Source organism: Lepisma saccharinum, chromosome 24 (assembly GCF_977018435.1).
Source record: "Lepisma saccharinum chromosome 24, izLepSacc3.1, whole genome shotgun sequence".
NCBI classification, from domain to species: Eukaryota; Metazoa; Arthropoda; class Insecta; order Zygentoma; family Lepismatidae; genus Lepisma; species Lepisma saccharinum.
The window spans coordinates 22851669-22870849 of NC_139252.1; the positions used below are offsets into that span (position 1 = coordinate 22851669).

A 19181-nucleotide genomic window follows, 5' to 3' on the forward strand; every position below is an offset into this window, starting at 1 on the left:
TAACAAATTATTAAACTTTTCTAGCGCCTTAGACACTTCGAAAAATGCAAATAGCATGTTGAAAAGAAATGTGCATTTGTCTCAGGATTTTATACGCGAGAATGCAAATCTTTGTTTACATGCGTGTCATTCATATATACGTATATATTACTGATTTATGCATATCCAAGAAACGGAATCTTCGGTTTAAAATTTGGACTATTGAAATTTTAATAATTTTAAATATTTTTTGTTGCTATATTTAGACACATTCTTGTACTTACTATTCAAAAGGAAAATGTGATCATATTAATATGCCTCAACCTTAAAATTTCACGTAGGACTCTTTCTTTTCCATGATACTACTTAGCATTTAGCAACTAATGCATAGCATATAGTTTCCAAAACCGACAAACCAGATGACAATGTGTTCGGTAAACTCATTTCTACGATTTGTAGTACCGCACAATTAATTCAATCTGAATTTATTGAAACATTACTTTATTTACACCTTGAAGCGCTTGTTGTAAGTTGTTTCATAGTCGCCAAAAATGGCATTTGATTGATCTAATCCTATTTCGCGACTTCTCACCACTAATTTCGAACACTGTTCAGCAGGTGTCCTTTGAGTGCGTAGATGATTTATTTTTGCCCATGAAATGCAATTTACTTACACTGAAAAACATATACCTAGTAATACATGTTTGTTTATTAAGTCACGCATCAAATGAAAATGAGAACACAATGTGAAACAAAAGCGGATCATCTTAAAAAAGCATTTAATATCTAGTGTTCAGTTTTGCATGAATGCAGCGAGGGAATAAATTATAAGCAAAAGTGTTCGGAAGTGAATGTGACAGGGGCTATAAATTTTATGTACATAAATTTTCAACACAAAGAATTGCTTAAATGTATTCAAGAAGTGATGCATACGAAGATAGACTCTTTAACAGCACACTCACCGAGTGTTGTTGTTGTCACATTATTGTACATTAAAATATTATGCAGTTTTCGCCAAGGGTATGAAGCTATTGTTGCTCTTCTCGGATTTTTGAAATCACAAATTATCCGTGAATGTTTCAAATTACTACCTTGCGGTCAGGTTGTCAATATTCTGAAGCTTAGATATTTTTCCACACTTTAATTGCTGCGCTGTACTAATTCTTGGGGATAAAATTCTGTTTTAAAACACTTATCCATTTTGATCATAAATCGTACTCGAGATTAAAAATTTGAATTTTCAGGCAAAACTAATGGTGTATTTTTGAAGTCAGTTGATGTTCGGTGGTATTTCTTTAAAAATATATCAATAGGTTGGTTCGTGCAGTGCAAAATTTTGAAAAATATAAATTAAAAAATATATAAGTTATATATATATTAAACTTATATATACGTTTTCAGATTGTTTTGTTTTGTCATTTTCCCCGCGTAGACGAATCAAAAGAGAATGAGTGTTCGATCTAGAATTCTTTGAAAATCATTCTCATGTGGAAATATAAACAAAAATGAAAAAAAAAAACTAGAATAGAGTTTCATATTAGAGGAAAGGTACACAAATTTTTCCTACTTTTCTTTAGGTTTCTAACATACATATGCATATGGGGGCAAGGGGGTCAAGTTTCTTTATTTCCACTTGGAAATTTAGAGTAGACGAATACATTATGAAACAATATCATGCCCCAAAATGTATCGACCAATAAATATTTATTGTTCTACTCCGTTATTTTTCTGTTGGATTTTTGATACTATTGTAATTTTGTTATTTATATTTAGTTTTGGCATTGTGTTTTCTATACATAGTTGTGATTTATTTGTAGGACAACCCTTAGAGGAATATTTATGCATTAAAAGTATTCTTACCCGAACATCAGTGAACTATTTGCTACCAGAATAACATTTTGAGCGTTGAAATTGACCAATAGTAATTTTCAGTTCTTTAACAACAAAATCTTGTTTATTGTATGAAGTCATCCATTAGAATTCTATCTTATCATGCCATGCAGTGATTTGTTTACTGTAACGAAGAACAAAGGAAAATTAACCGAACATCAAGTGACGTCAAAAATACACCATTAGTTTTGCCTTAAAATTTTAATTTTTAGTGTCGAGTACGGTATATGATCAGAATGTTAAACAGTTACAGTACGTTTTAGAAATCTTTACTTGGAGGATTCCATCCAAAAAGTAGTATTCAACGCAGGGATGTGTTCGTTGAGGAAATTAAATTTAACCAAATATCCCAGGCTTATATTACGTTGATATAACGGCATAATATATATTTTTAAATCAACCGAGGCCATACTTTTTATACTTTTTAAAAGTTGTAGTAAGGCTCTTTATATAATGGAAGAAACTAATTTGATAATGATTATAAATACTTTTGAACTGAGAATTACATAAAGTGTTGGGCTATGCGGAGCATTATGTTAAAGTGACGATTCATACCACACTAATGTTAAATATACGTAGATACAAGAAAGAACAGAGTTTTAGGTAAATTCATATTTTAAAATTTTACTTAAATCCCAGCTTTGACAATCATTTTTTTAACAAATCCGATCTCGACGTACACTAATTAGTATAATAAAAAATTGGTCTAATTTCTTACCAAATGAATTTCGTGTTCAGAAACTCAAATAACTCTTAAGAAAATTCATAAAGACAGCACGCTGTATGAAATAATTTTCATGGGTTTGGGTCTGTTGTGAATGGGTGGGATTAACTGAATTTTGAAAATATAATTTTGCTTATTATGTTACTATGGGAGAACCGTTACATTAAAAAATGTAAATGATTATATTTAAAAGAAAACTTTTATTTTCTTGCCTCCTAGAGTGCCTTTTGTTATTAATCCTATTAGTTAAATACTAGAGACATAATGAGAATAGACTGAAACTCACAGAAAACAACAGAAGGGAGAAAAATGTTCGTTACTAAACTATTTTGGAAATAACAAGCGTTTGAATGAATTAGGAATATTTGTAAGCTTTGAGATTAGCATAAAAGGGGCATATAAAGGAATAACGATAACCTAAAATTATACATATAATAACCACGGCATGCTGTTAGGCTGAATACTTTACATTTGCTACGATTGATTCTCCTTCACACAGAGTTTGGTTGATGGATTTATTTGATTTATTTTACTTCGCTTTTCTGCCACTTTTGGCTAATCGCGAAGATGAGGATGAGTGATGACAATATGATCAAATTGATTAAGATATACTGACAATGAACACCCATGCAGGGATTCGAACCCGGGACCTCTAGCGTGCGCCTCGGAGGTTGGCTTGCACACAAAGACGCATAGTTTATTTTGTTTATTATTTTTAAAATAAGATCATGTTTATAGTAATATCCTCCAATCAATTTCTTTTTTTAAAATTAATGTAGGTAGTATCAAATAAAACGAAAAATTTGATGATTATAAAAAAATACATTCATTTCATTTTTATTTTTATGTTATTACATAAATATGGAAGCTGTAGTTCTTACTAGCTGTCCGGTCTACTTTGTAATATACATGAAATGAATAAATACATTGAGAGCAATGTAGGCTACCTATAAAGCTATCAATTAATCACTGTAAATAATAAAATATTAATTAATGATTGTACGTATGTAGATTATAAATAGTGTCATGTACCCACGCACTACATACACTATTATAATATAAATTATTAACCCATTAAACCTTTTAAATAACGGTTTATATTTTTAATGATGATAATGGTCTCTGTCCCATCAGTTCATCGTCGTCGTTGCGATCATATTCGAGAGGTACAAGAACGTCGTAAAATAACAGAAATAAAAATAGACAACCATGATAATGATGAATATAACTATACTCAACCCAGTCTCTCAAACACAAATTCTGAAAATAATAATCCACACGCGGCAGGACGCAGCTACTGAGAGTATAACGGAAAATTGCTTCTAGCTTAGATGTTGGACATAATGCCAATTTCGCACATGAGTTAGTGCTAAGTAAATTAGCCACCGTGAGGTTCATTAGAAACTCGTATTTGTCAAACTCACAGGTACGAAAATCCTCTTAACTTGTCAAAGACAGAAGGTAAAGCAACAACGCTCTCAACGAGGGTGTTGGCAGGTGTACACATTCCTGTTTCAGTACTTAACCACAAAAGGGGGAAGAAAATCCATTTTCTATAGGTTCACGCATTTTAACACCATCGTGTAAAGGCTCCTTGGAAATTTGCGAACTCTGTTCCTAAGGAAAGTTTTCTGTTTACTGATTAAACAGTGTAGCAAACCTTCTGAAGAGAAACGATTCTGAAATATGAATTAGTTATGTAGTCGCTAAAGCTGAAAAACAATCTACCAAATGTACATAAAGCGCCAAAATATATAAACGAAAAACATTAATAAGCTATTTATTCTGTACGTTATATGATCACGCAATAAAATTCGCTTGGCTGCAATCTTGAGAATAAGAACATTTTTTTTAGTGAATTTAACGCTTCAACAATCTACTCCGACATTACAGTGTAGGACAACGAAAGAAACAGTGAACGCGCACATGTATCTCAACGAATATACATAATTTTACTTACGATTTGTGAATAAAACTTTCAATGTGCAATTGTCAAGAGTTAGGGAGGAACGTAACACAGCAAACTTTGAAACGTGTTACATTTTCGGCACTAGCTTTAGTAACACGTTACTTTGTGTTGCTCTACTTGCGTTAACTTTGATAAATTCAGAACTCAAGCATTTTTTTTCTAGGACGAAACATTCTTTGTTGTGTTGTTTTAAACTTGTGCATGTGTCGCTACACTCGAGAAATATGTAGATGTGATATTTGGGTTAACAGTTAAATCTCCTTATTGTATGACGAAGTATGGTAACGTGTTACTTTCGAGAGCAAAATAACGGCAACCGTAACGCGTTAATTGATTTGAGTAACGTACGCCGTTATGGCACTCCGAGAACAGCAAATATTCCATCCCTGTGGAACAATTTTTCATGGTAATACACAACTTTTCGTCGATTTTCATGTACATGTGGTCTCCAAAAGTGGCATGTTAGATTGAGTTGGTTTAGGCGCCAAGTAAAGAATGTATAGTTACTTTCGCATTGTAACCACTTCTTCAATTTCAAACACTCATAAGAACATGTGATATTAACAATATTTTCATCAATTTACCCACTGAAACTTCCCAGAGACTTCCAATCTCTTAGGTACTGTTTAAAATTGCATACCTTGAAAAAAAGGTGCACATTTATAGCATCGAGATTTCGATGTAAGGAGCATTATTTACTATATGTATACATCAAAGTTCACAACGAAAACCTCTCTACATATTCCCAACACACGAACGTACATATTTGTACAAAATTAGGCATAACTTAGGGTTACACACCTTCTCGTTGGAGGCCAAGGGTAAGGTGGTGTGATCATCACCACGCTCGATGAACCCCAGAACCGCTTTTGACAGAAAAAAATCTTACCTAAGATCCATCCAAGGTATTCCACTTGGCTGGCAGTCAGACACCATTCCATGTCGATCATGAAGTGACAGTGTTTTAATATATATTTTATACAAAGTATTTCCATGAGGGAACCCTACATATTTTTTTTTATTTCTGCCTCTCTTATCTTATTATCATTTCCTTTGTGTTTTAAGCATTGAGTTGCACCGAATTTTTCGAAGTTGTCCTACTTTTACTTTACTAATGTTAGTACACTTATGTTAAGGTTGGCACCACTTTGCCAAAGTTTCTTAAGTTTTTTGAACTTTGCTAAAGATAAATATCGCCGCTCGTCGCCTCAGTACAGTCCCTCGGCCGGTGCAGCGACAAACAGGTTGGAAGGGTTTCCTGGCTTACCCTCTCCTTGCACCCCCGGCGTTCCAAAAATAAGAAAGGGGAAGGGAAGGGGGAGATTTCCGTTACCGGAAATGTTTTTCGTATCTTCGGTTTTCTTGTTGTGACTGAAAACATTCTTGCGAACCCGCAACTTATCAGTCATAAGAAGGGAGGAGCTAACAATACAGTCAGGGCTGCAGAGAAAAACTGAGCACGTGGTAACAGCACAAGGCAAATGTTCAAAATAGTGCAAGGCAAGCTTACATATGGAAAAGAAGACGGGACTCTTCTATTAACTCTTGGTCAATGATCGAATTGTACCGGTATGAGCCGGTATGGGATAACCAAAAACATACCGGTAGTAATTTTTTAAAATTGGCACTTTTTATTGGAGCTGATTCACATCCCCTTACATTAACCCAGCACAACACGGCTTTCTTCCAAATTCTTCATGCCTTACCAATCTGTCTTGTATGCAATCCTGTGCCATAAACGCAACTACTAATCGTAATCAGTTAGATGTTGTTTACTTTGATTTGTCCAAAGATCTTGATTCAGTGGATCACCATTATTTACTGCATAAATTATCTAACAGATTTAACATCACTGGAAACACGTTAAAATTAGTGAAAGACTATTTAAGAAATAGACAACAACGCGTTATACTTCCTGGAACTCATTCTAACTGGTTTCCTGTTATATCTGGTGTGCCGCAAGGAAGCGTTCTTGGCCCTTTGTTATTTGTATATCTGGATGATCTCGCAGACATTTTCCCCCATCTCAAGCACAATTCTAATGTTTGCCGATGATTGCAAGATTATGAGAGAAATAAAACAGCCATCAGACATGCAAATTCTCCAAAATGACATTAACAGATTCTCTGAATGGTGTAAGCATTGGAAACTGTCCACAAACCTTTCTAAATGCCATTACATAACAATTTCATTGAAACAAAACATTCTTGAAGGCAACGCTCACCGACCTCCCTTTATCAAAAGAAGCACAACACCGAGTTCTAGGTATCCTCATAGATTCAAAACTAAATTTCGATAATCACATATCAACCATAACAAAAAAAGGCAATGCGTATGCTAGGCCTACTTTACAGATTCACCGAAATCAATAACCCGAAAGCACTTTCCATTTACTTCAAGACATTTGTGTCCCCCATTCTAGAATATTTTTCACGAATCTGGAACATGGCTGCCCATTCTCATACCTCCAAGATCGACAGTGTACTCAGCTTTTTCCTCTCCATCGTTCGATATAGAGTGCCTGCCCTGAGACACCTGCCTAAGAGAGATCTGATTATAAATCTGCACATTAATACTCCAGAAACTCGTAAATACATTGCAGATATGAAATTGCTATATAAGATTACAAATGGAAACTTAAGATGCAGCATCCCATTCCACGAACTCTCACTCAAGAGTGCCTAGACATAGAACACGGAGAAAGGAAACTTTCCACACTGCAACTCCCAGGCTCTCACTCATACAACGTTCACTATTCCATAGGCTACCGCATCAGTTCAATATAATCTCAAACCAAATAGATATATTCACCTCATATTCATTTTTTATCAGCAACATAGAAAAAATTGTACATAAGTAATGCTTTTGTGAAACTGATCTTTTTACCTTGGTACTTTTTTTGGCTTGTTTTATTTTTGTTTATTTTATGTTATCCGTTCTTTTGTTTTTAATCTTAGTCTCTTGTTTTACTGTTGTTTCTTTCTGGTTTAAAATGGCTTCTGCTGTACTGGAAATTTCAATAAATAAATAAGTAGCTACGTAATGACCAACAATGTACTCATTTCGAGGATGAGGAGCAAGATACTCGTTTATATAATCTTGGAAACACTGCTAAAATAATGATTGTTGATTGATTTGATTTAGTTTATTTTACTTCGCGTTTTGTACATCTTGGCTAATTTGAGAAGATGGGGATGAGTGATGAAATTGATGAATGGACATTCACGAACAACCAAGCCCGAGCGGGATTCGAACCCGGGACCCTTGGCGTCGCAGCGCGATGTGCTAACCACTCGGCACTGCTAAAATAAGTTAGTCCAGTTCTTAGTAACTTTACCAATTAATGACACGTCCGTCATTCATATTACGCAGCTTGTCTTACGAACTGCTGCACGTGAGTGGTTAAATTGTCTAATACATTATTAGTTATTACAACTCATGTGGCAAAAATAAAAAAAGTGCGCAATTTGCGTTGATAGAAGAGAGAGAATGATAATCGGTGTATTATTTAAGATATCAAAAGACAGGTCTGTGCATACCGGCAGTAATTTATTTATTAATTATACGCGCAATATTCCTGGACAACTGACATTCCAACGACCAATAGTGTTTCTGGAAAGGGACATGTATTATATTTACATTAACTTCGTTCTTACAGCGAATAGTTACTTGTTTTTCAGGTATCCGACAAAAGTTACTGTTCGAACAATATTGAGCAAAATAGTTTGCTAAACAAAAAGATTATGAATACGAACTGTTTACTAATTTTGCTAAGCCACTAGCACAGTTATTGACGTCTTTTTGTTTTGTGTATTTTTCTTATTTTTGCGTCGCTTTTTTAATCGCGACGACAATGATAAATGGTGCTTAGATATATCGATTAAAACACACAAGAGAGCAACTTGTAAAGAATACTGTGCAGAGCCAGTGATTCAATAGCGTTTTTTATTCCAGGAGGTACAAAGTTGAACTGTCATGTATGTAATTTTAGAACAGACACGTGTCTTTTGAGAAATTCTATTAGTTGTTCCTATGGTAGGAATTTAGATCGTAGGTATATAATATATGGTATAAGACCATACCACCTAGCTGCCATATTAAAGTTGTTGGACCTTATATTAAAAGTTGTGCAAATACGACCAACACATTCATGAGCAAAATAACCAGAATTTACACACAGGAAAGGAATTAATTCTCAGAAGTCACGTGATTTTGTTTACATTAACTTCGTTCTTTCAGTGGATGGAGAATAAACACGTGATGTTTATTTACGCAACAATTCTTATTTATTGTATAATGTAGATTAAGTAGATACAATAGAAATAAAACACCAATTCTGGCTGGCATGCAAGTAAGAGAAAAACAGAAGTACGAGAACTTAATTTTCCAGCAATTTATATATTTTTCATAAAATTTCTCATTTTACCTAAAATTGGACGTGGATTCCTCTTCATATAGCAACACTGCCTCTGCCAAGCGCGGCACAGAAACCGTTGTTGCCACAATCTGAGGGCCAAATTTCCCTTTCCAAGAGATACAATTTCCCAATGTCGCCCAATTTTCTTGTCGCATTTAGATTTATCTTGATTTAATATTCATTAATTTTGTGGGCAAAAATAGCAAACACTATATGTATACAAAAATATGTATACAAAATACTAATCATATTAAACCGTAAATATTAGTGTCATTGTCACTAAACTGTAAATTAACATGGCAGCTGATATTTTGCAAACGATCACTAAAAAAATTGCCCAAAATTAGCTACAAAGACTTCAAAAATATTTTGTTACAAATATAGAGTTTTATTTTCACTTGAAGAAAGGTTCCTGAAATTAATATAGTTTCATTAATACGCTCAACAAACATTTCCATAATAGGTTCATGTATACAGTATCAGAAACAGAAAAATGTATATTTACATGTAATTTTTTTTATTTGCTTTAATGAAACTGTTCAAATATTTTACAGGGCTGTTTACTAGAAAAAGCTTTTTTATAAAAGACGTGTAGCGACGTGAAGTTTTCGTTTAACGATAGCACCGAAAAGTTGAGGAAACCAAAATAAAGTGTTTAAAATGTATTTGGGTAGGTAATGGAAGCAAGTTTTCTGTGTTTCGGAATCGCGAAAAACGCGAATTATGCCATTTTTTTTTTTTCAGAATAACACCGAATTTTATACTTTAACACGAAAAACGTCGCGAAATATGCCATATAAACTGGAAATAACATTTTTTCTCTTCAAAAATAACTACCTGAAGCCCTATTATGTCATTTGTAGTCTACCTGGTGATAGTTCGATTCAAGAGATTGTCGCGCTTCATTTATTCCAGTTTGGCGCAGACACGACGACAGAGGTTACCTCGTCCTGAAATAGAATTCGCTCGGGTGATCTTCCCAGAAGAAAAATTTCGCAGGAACGGGAAAATTTTCAGGGAGAAGCACCGGTTGTGTTTCGTAGGAGGGGGACGTGTATATGTATGTCTACACAAAACGGTCGCAGATATTTTTTTGCCGTTGTTAGGGAAATGTGATGTGTACGATTGCGTTCTAAGATTTGGGTGTTATCATTCAATAAACATTTCATATTTAGTGGCTGATGAGATGAAATAGTTTTCCAAATGGAAGAAATGTAATCATTTCTCACAAAGGTAAGCCATATTTTTTTTTGGTAATTGAAAATAAAATATGTGTTAATTTTACAAATCTAAAACAATGTAAAAATCTTAAGCATAAAAGGAACAGTAAAAATGCATGTAAAAATAGAACCGATTTTAAATTAATGACACCGAATTTTGCCCTAAACCGCGAAAAATAATATCTAAATTCATGTAAAAATAAATCGAAAACTTCACGTCCCTACATATATGTATGGTGCCAAAAAGCATGCAAGCAATATTAAGCGTTTTTTTAAAAAAAATCAAAAAATCGATTTAAATAAATGAAATTATTAAAGATTATTTTTAAAATAAAAATCATGATTGTTATCCACCCTGCTTCACCTAGCGACACTAGCGCCAGTGGTGGATCTTATAACATGAAGAATTCGCCACTGAAAAGTATCTTTTCAAAGACTACAAAGGTGCGTTGTAGGTCACAGCAAACAAAGATCTTTTGTGGTAATCTTTATGCTGGCTAAATGCCCAGCCACATGCAGGGGCTTTCCTAATGTAAGAACACAAAGCTAGCAGAAAAGAGTAAAAAAAAGGAACACGGATAATAAAAACCAATACATGACCTATAACTAAACGTCCACGACCCGCGCACAGGTGTGTTTAGAAGTGGGTAAATATTCAAAGCACCCCGAAGCAGAAATAAGAAAATCTCGGTGCAGATCATCAAAAGGGAAGATTGCACGTAGCGTTTGCCCCCCCCCCCCCTCCCCCTCTGCTCCCCGCAAAGACGGCTTCATCTTGTTTTATTGCAGGACTGGTATCACTCCATTAGAGTAAAACTCCCTAGAGCGCTTAGTGGAAAACAAAATTCACCTGCTATGCCCGTAACTATAACTGGAGATATCAGGTGCGTCAGTGTGGACTAGCGGAGGGGGTGGGTGAGGAAGGGAAAATTAAGTTCTTTTAAGCTTCGAGAGGGAGTTGTTTTTGCAAAAACATGCATAGGTTTTGTTCCAGCCGTTGGAACAGCAATTTTATTGCAGGTTGCCAGAAGATTATAAACATAACCTTCGAAGGCGCCCATAGTACTGAAATGCCCTGAAGACATCACAGTGTTGCCAGCTGAAGGGAAATTTCCCTCGTCTCGGGGAAATTCGGGTACAATTCTATGAAAAATATCGAAATTGCAAGGAATTTTGAAGATATCCGGTTCATAGCTCTTACTTACTCTTTCGCCGACCTCCTTGACGGAGTAGTTAGCAGAGGTCCTGGGTTCGAATCCCAATCTGGGCATGGTTGTTTGTCAGTATCCGTTCATCAATTACATCATATCACTCATCCTCATCGTTACAATTACCCAAAAGTGGCAAAAAAGCGACGCTAAATACTATCACACACAAATCAAATTTTCTTTTCACCACTTAATTTATTCGCCCCAATAAAACAAATGATAATGAAGTAACATATATACAATTTTTATATATAAAGGGTGTTTTTTTAAGAGTGATAGAACTTTCGATAGGGATAGCTGTCATTTGTTTTGTTTTGATGACATGTTGTTTTGACATTTCATATCAGTGAGCATTGGCAAATGATCATGGAAAGACTGACGCCGCAACAACGTTTACAAATTGTGGAAATATATTTCCAAAATCAATGTTCTGTTCGCCAAACGTATAGAGCACTTCGGAAATATCGGTGCTGTCAGTGAATTGGCCTCAGAAGATCATGTGACCTAACGCCACTGGATTATTTTCTTTGGGATATCTAAAGTCTCTGGTTTATGCTGATAAACCAGCAACAATTGACGCTTTGGAAGCCAACATAACTCGTGTCATTAACGACATACGTCCCCAATTACTTGAAAAGTGGTTCAAAATTGGACTGATCGAATCCGGTTCATCACAGCTAGTCGTGGTGGACATATGCCGGAAATTATTTTCAAAAAGTAAGTGTCAGAAAGTTATCTTTCAAATAAAAATACAATTGGCTTCAAACTTATTTTTTTATGTGTTTTATTTCAATTCAAAGTTCTATCACTCTAAAAAAAACACCCTATATATATGACTTAATACTTTCCCACACTAGCGGCGATTGTGTGACAAAACTGGGTCGAGCAAGGACAGTTTACTCTGTCGTGGTAGACCAGGCTTAGCAAGGCCATAGTGCGGGGGCAAAAGTGGGGCGGAACTGCCTCTAATCGCCGCCACTGCTTTCCCACTATATTTGTAATTACACAGCTAATTTCTTCGCATGCATGTATTCTTCACGAGGTATGTATCTGGCCAAAACCGCAATGTACCTCATTAACGTGAAATCCGACTCAAATAAGACAATTCAAAGATTCGAACGGTACTATAGGAACTTGTCCTTAGGCACCAAAAATTCAAACCTTGTGGTTTCCAACTTCAAAAGGTCCGAGGGCCAAAATTATATCTAGCAGTTGATTGGCGGGACGCATTTTTTTTTTGGGGGGGGGGATTAAAAATTACAAAAAATTGTAAGTACTGAACTGAAAATGTAGTACTTTCGCATGACCTAAATTTCTAAAATGAGGCAATAAAAACAATGGAATCACAAATCAATTGTATAATTACAATTTATTTCACAAGAACCCAATACTTATGGATGAATTGAAAGAAATGAAAAACACACCATACAAATAAGAATCCTTCATAGTAAGTGTTCAATGTGAAAATTGAGGTCGATCTGCTTCTTTTATTAAAGTTGGAATGTCCACTTCAATTTCTGTATTTGAAAGTCTCAGAAGGTGAAGCAGTGAAGTCGGCTTCTGTAGCGGTTCTTGATTAACTTCATTGAAGAAAAAACACTTTTACACGTGTATGTGCTGCCGAAATCGATGTCATTATTTGATCGAATCAATTCTACCTGTGATATTGTCTTTCTTCACAGATCTTCCCTTCCTTCAGTATAAAAAGAACGTATTTTAATAAAAATACATACAATTAATGTATTTTGCAAAAGGCGGACCGCGGGCCGCCAGTTGGAAACCCCTGTTCTACCCAATGAGCCAATCAGTGAATTAACACTTCAACTACAAGTAGATCATATCTGTGCTCCGGATTTTTATGTACATAATTACCAGGAAACAGATTCGTGTAAATCAAAACAGGTGTGGTGTTAGATATGTAAATATATATCTAGTTATTTTAATAGGATTAATATGGGCTTCTCAGATGTCGACCTCCGTGGCGTAGTGGTTATCGCAGCGCGCTACGGCGCCAGTGTTCCCGGGTTCGAATCCCGGCCTGGGCATGGGTGTCCTTTGTCAATGTCCCTTCATCAATTTCATCATATCATCACTCATCCTGATCTTTGCGATTAGCCAAAAGTGGCAGAAAAGCGAAGTTAAATAAACCATACCATATCATATGTTACGTGAAATAGCACTCAGGAGCGTATATTCTAGGCTAGCTATTCTCTCTGCGAAGCCTCAAGTCTAGAGAATAAAATACAAAATCGATGAGAATCTGAAAATAATATTATTCATATCAGTGAGATGATGATGCTGATTGTGGAGTTGGCAACCTGATTTCTTATGAGTTGGTAACCTGATTTCCTATGAGTTGGCAACCTGATTTCTTATGAGTTGGGAGCCAGATTTTCTATAAGTTGGTAACCTGATTTCTTATGAGTTGGCAACCTGATTTCTTAGGAGTTGGTAAATTTATTTCTATTCATAGCCTAGGACCACGTGACAGAGTGAGACAGCCCAGATCTTGGACTCAGTGCACGCCACTGATAGCAATGGTAAGATTAATTGTTACCAGAAAGGATATAGCACACACGTATATCATTATTATATCATTATTCTCAGGGTTTGAAGTGAAAGTTAGCCTTGATGTAACGGGGCGGGGTTCTTCTATTGTTGTATGCAATGAGACTTATATTGGGATGTTAAACATAAGTTTCGCTAATGGGGGATGTCATCTCCCCCTCAATTCAAGCTATGCTTATTCTTACAATATTTTTCATTTTCTGTTATTCCTTCACGTATCCCATTGATTTAATCAGTCTTAACATGTCGGTAATTCTATATATCCTATAGGTCAATTAATAGTTTTCTAATCGCGAATTTAGCTTTATTGTGCCATAAAGTATAATTAAAACACCAACTCAATCAATCAATCTAATAGCGGATTTAATTTTTGCAAAAATTGAGGGAAAATTGAACCCAAAAGTGAAATGTTGCACCCAGAAAGGGGAAATTATATTTTCGGGCTATGGCAACACTGTGCAAGCAAGGGGGTGGCCGAGGAAAGGCGGGATTGAACAACGCATCTGAGTATCTCATCAAGTGATCTCCTGTTGCATTCCTTCTTGTAATAAACCCCAACTGTTCATGTACTTTCAGTGTAATAGGCTTCCTTAAACACCCATCTGTTCTGTGCCTACCTTGGGTTATTAGCGTATTCATACGCACACACATCTTTGCATGCGTGTGCGTGTTAGTTATATCCATAGCGTGTTTGTCAAACGCAGTGCACACTCAATTATTCCGAGCGGTCGTAAGTAGTTATTGAATGCCATGCCTCAGACTTTTATGATCAAAGCAACCAATAAAATTGATCCAAAAGCGTCATACGGCGTTATTAATTTTATGACCTTTTGCGCTCAATTGCAGGAGTAAGCGATCGTCTGTTCTTATACAAATCGACTGCAAAATGGCTGCGACTATCCTTTGTGTACTGATGTGCACAGAGAGCGTCTATAAAGTTAGGGGACTCGTAATGTTGGCAGAGTATTGTCAGCGCCATCCATCGGCCAACTTTGTTCTTAATTCTTGGCCAATCCGTGTGCAAGAATTCAGGTGTCTTTTGTTCTGACGTCCTGCCACCTAGTAGAGAAATTCAATGGTTTGTCCTGAAGGAATTGATCATTTGTCACATATTATAATTAATAGGAATCCTTAAGTAATTAAAACTCGACATTATGAAACTTAATATGCTCTTCAATAACATTTATGACACGTAAGAATTGACCCAGAGAAGAAGAATAAAAATAGTTATTTTCTAACAGTCTAATAGCCATAAATCAAACGTATTCTTTTCCATTTCTATTTTTCCTGAGGTAAGTTCTTGCTTAAATGAAGTCCATTTGTGCACAAATAGGTTAATGAGGACTTTTATTCATTTAAATTCATTCTCAAACTATTTCCATCTTCGCACATCGACTTGCATTTGTTCCAAATTTCATGTATAATATATTGTTTATCTTAATGCATTGGGCAAGACTCTTCATGACTTTCGAAAAAGAAAAACATGTTTTACTTATAAAGTACAATTTAAAACCTGATTTGCATGTAATCCTCTTTCACAATCGCGCCTTCCCCATGGTTTGAACGAGTTCAACACAACATGATGTCATAAATACAGTAGTTCCCACAAATCTCACCAGATGGCATATCGGATAACTTGAATCGCGAATTCTTCTCTCTCGTTATTTTCTTTGGTATTATTATCTTTGTATTCAGATAGTCATTCCTCTTTAGTAAATTGCCACACTACGTCTCATTTGTGTTTCTGTTCATGGTTTTTTTCTCTAAAGTTAATTTTTGCAATTTTTTACCATTTTTCTCATTCCGGTTTCTAGTGTATTTTTGTGTATTATTCCATCAGTTAACTTTTACTATATTCAATATTTTTCTCATTCCATTCTATTGTTATCCTTTTTATTTCTCCGTAGCTCACTTGTAACCTTTTGAATATCTTCCACCTTCCAGGCTCGATTTTCACAATAAATAATACAGACCAAACACCACTCTCAAGAATAAACTGGATTCGTTTAATTTGGCCTGAAATTAATTGTTGTATAATTAATGTGAAAAGAAAAAGAATCCGTTTCGTGATTACATTCCTTGGGCGTGTCGCTGTTATGAAGATATTGGAAGAACAATCTCACACGTTGAAGCGTGTTGGCATGCAGATTGCATACACCAACACACAAGTGGTGTTTGTTCAAACATGATTTCGAGTGAGCATTTCTGCGACCATTACAAGAGGTGGTAGATCATGTTTTCGCCGTCAGTCACGTTCTGCATCTCAACAACTGGAACTACCAGAAATATGAAACTTGGTAGTCAGGAGGTGTGCTGAAAACCATAACTCAGTGGTGTAATACTAATTATACAGTTTGAGTTCAAATTTCCTTTCCTCAATTTTTGGGCATCTATCGCAAGTCAAGAAATCAACAGTTTATTACCTTTGAAAAAAATAAGGCTCTTACAATTTGTACTACACGATAAACTTGAGTGAAGTTTCTGCTACATTTCCATACGTTTCTACTAAATAAGATAATTAACTAAAGTTAATGCCATTTTAGAATTTATCACCCACATATAAAGGGTTTTCCAATAAGAATGATGATTTTGAAATGAACTGGCAACTATGCTTCAAATGTTATAACTGTCACTAGTTGTCATTTGTGTTTAGTATACTGTGATAATTCACCATGGCTAAATACACGCTTCAAGAACGTTTGGTTATTATCCAAAAAAATGTATGAAAATAGACGTTCTTTTGAAACTTGAAACGGATCATAATTTTGGGCAAAAAATTATCTTCTCAGATGAAGCTCATTTCTGGTTAAGTGGATGTTAACAAACAAAATTGTCGTTTTTGGTGTGAAAACAATCCACAAGAGATTCACGAGAAGCCCTTGCATCTGCAAAAGGTCACTGTATGGTGTGGTTTATAGCATGGTGGCATCATCGGACTATTTTATTTTTCCAAAATGAGATAGGAGATGCAGTTACAGTGACTGGTGAGTGGTACCGATTTGTTTTGTGGCCAAATTTAGATGAAATTGATTTGGAGGACATGTGGTTCCAACAAGACGGTGCCACATGTCACACTGCTAATGCCGCTATCGACGTATTGCAAGAACAGTGGTGAAAGGATTATTTCAAGAAATGCAACTGTTAGTTGGCCTCCAAGAAGTTGTGATTTTAACTCCTTTAGATTGCTTTTTGTGGGGTTATTTGAAATCTATAGTCTATGCAAACAGACCACGAACCCTTGATGCATAAGATTGAATATCGAACGCTGCATTCGTGACATTAGGCCCGAGTTATTGCACAAAGTCATCGCAAATTGGGTTAATCGAATTCACTCGTGTGCAGGAAGTCGAGGTGGACACTTAAATGATGTGTTATTCAAAATATAATGTAATAAACTATGCTTCAAAATAATATAAAAATTTTATTTCATTGTAAAATCATATCGTTCTTATTGGAAAACAATATATATATATTTATATATAAGGAACGGCTACTTTTGTTCTTTGTAAAAAAAAAAAAATATTGCAGAAATTTATTGTATTTGGGAAAATTTTGGCTCACGCCAGTGGCTTATTGTGATTTTATTGTTTTTTTTTTAGTTTTTTTTTTAAATTTTACGAAGTGTTAAGCCCGCTTTAGATGAAAGCATTTTCCTTAGCATTTTTCTTGCGTTTTAAAGGCTGGTCGTGACGGTGAAGCTTCCCTTCTGCATCTTTTTTAGTATGTGATGTAAATGGACATACAAGTTTGTGGATGCAAGAACTGTGAAATAGGAGACGGTTGCGCCAGCAAAAGGACGCTACTTTGCTCTGATTCTATTATTGATGTACAAGGACCAGCCAAGTGAAGCTGGTGGTGTGTAAAATGTTGCTGGCAGGACGGACGAAGAGAGGGAGGGGGGAGGGGGGCTGGCGTTAAGTGAGCGCAGGAATTTCCTGTGGCGACGTTTTGCAGATGACATTCCAGGAGGTTCTGTTCGCTGTTAGCTATGCACCCCGTGTGTTCCCACATTTACCCTTGTCTGCCATACACACATGGTTCCCACCGTACTTCTTTTACGAGTCCGTCCCAATTTCCCAGAAATTCTCACATGAATATGAACATCTTGGAATCAAGACGATGGAATATTATAAAGAAATAATATAAACGCGCACTTTAAAGACCAGTATCAAAGTAATTAATATTAGGTATAGCCAGCAACAAAACAATGTATTTAATTCATTAATAATAATGACGAAAACATAAGAAATAGTTTTGTACTTCATCTCGTAGTATTTTGAAATCTTCTCAATTACATGTGAGTACAGATTCCCATACATGTTCGGCAATTTACTACATTGTCGACATTTTAAATATATGCTGCAAAATTTTATTATACGATGAGGAATTTCCTTCACGGTTTGAGGAAATTTACACATGTGGTTGGAAATTTTTCTGTATTAATAAAATTCCATTTCAGGAATTTCCCACATACGGTGAGAATTTCCCTGTACGGTAGGAAAAATGTCCATATGAAGTGAAAATTTTTCAAAGGAAGGTAATTCACAGCAATTGTAGAGTTTGCTATATTGACAAGTTCTCGACACAGTAGAAAGTTTACGAATTTTTTGTAAAGTTACAAGTGGTGAAAATATTCGTGTTCAGAAATACCTATATTTTTGCAAATACTATATATATATCTTCATTTTCATTACATGTATTTCCTTACAGTAGCGGAGTTAAGATATGTATACTATGCCTTTTCGGGGTTAGGTGGTAGACCAACAGCTGAACCTCTCCAACAATAAAGTCAATTAAATTAAATTCAAATCAGTTCTTCTATTCAGCCATGTTTATATTGTGCAAAAAGGTAGTCACACATTCGCATTTATGCATCATTTACACGTAGAGTGGGATGCATAAGTATTACCAAGCAAATTCTCCTGACGCCACATTTATTATTTTTGATTTACTCAATGACAGCTTGAAGAAGTGAAACAAACGCTCCACAAGCTTCTTTAAAATACAGATGTACTCTGTACCACAACACGCAAGGATCCATTCCTTAAAATCACGTAGGATGTAAGAGAAACAAGGTGGCTACTCACCGGCAATTCCTTGAATTCCTGGAATTGTGCGTAAATTGCTCCGGAAATTCTGCGTGATTTTTTTTTACGTGAAAAATTGCAAATTTTATTAATGCAAATCTCATTGAATTTATAAATGC

The 19181-nt window shown here is 35.3% G+C and overlaps 1 protein-coding gene across 2 annotated transcripts in view; it reads left to right on the forward strand.

The window, feature by feature from the left end:
• ci (transcriptional activator cubitus interruptus) overlaps positions 1-19181 on the forward strand; it is a 554770-nt gene that overhangs the window by 353763 nt on the left and 181826 nt on the right. The window lies entirely within an intron of this gene.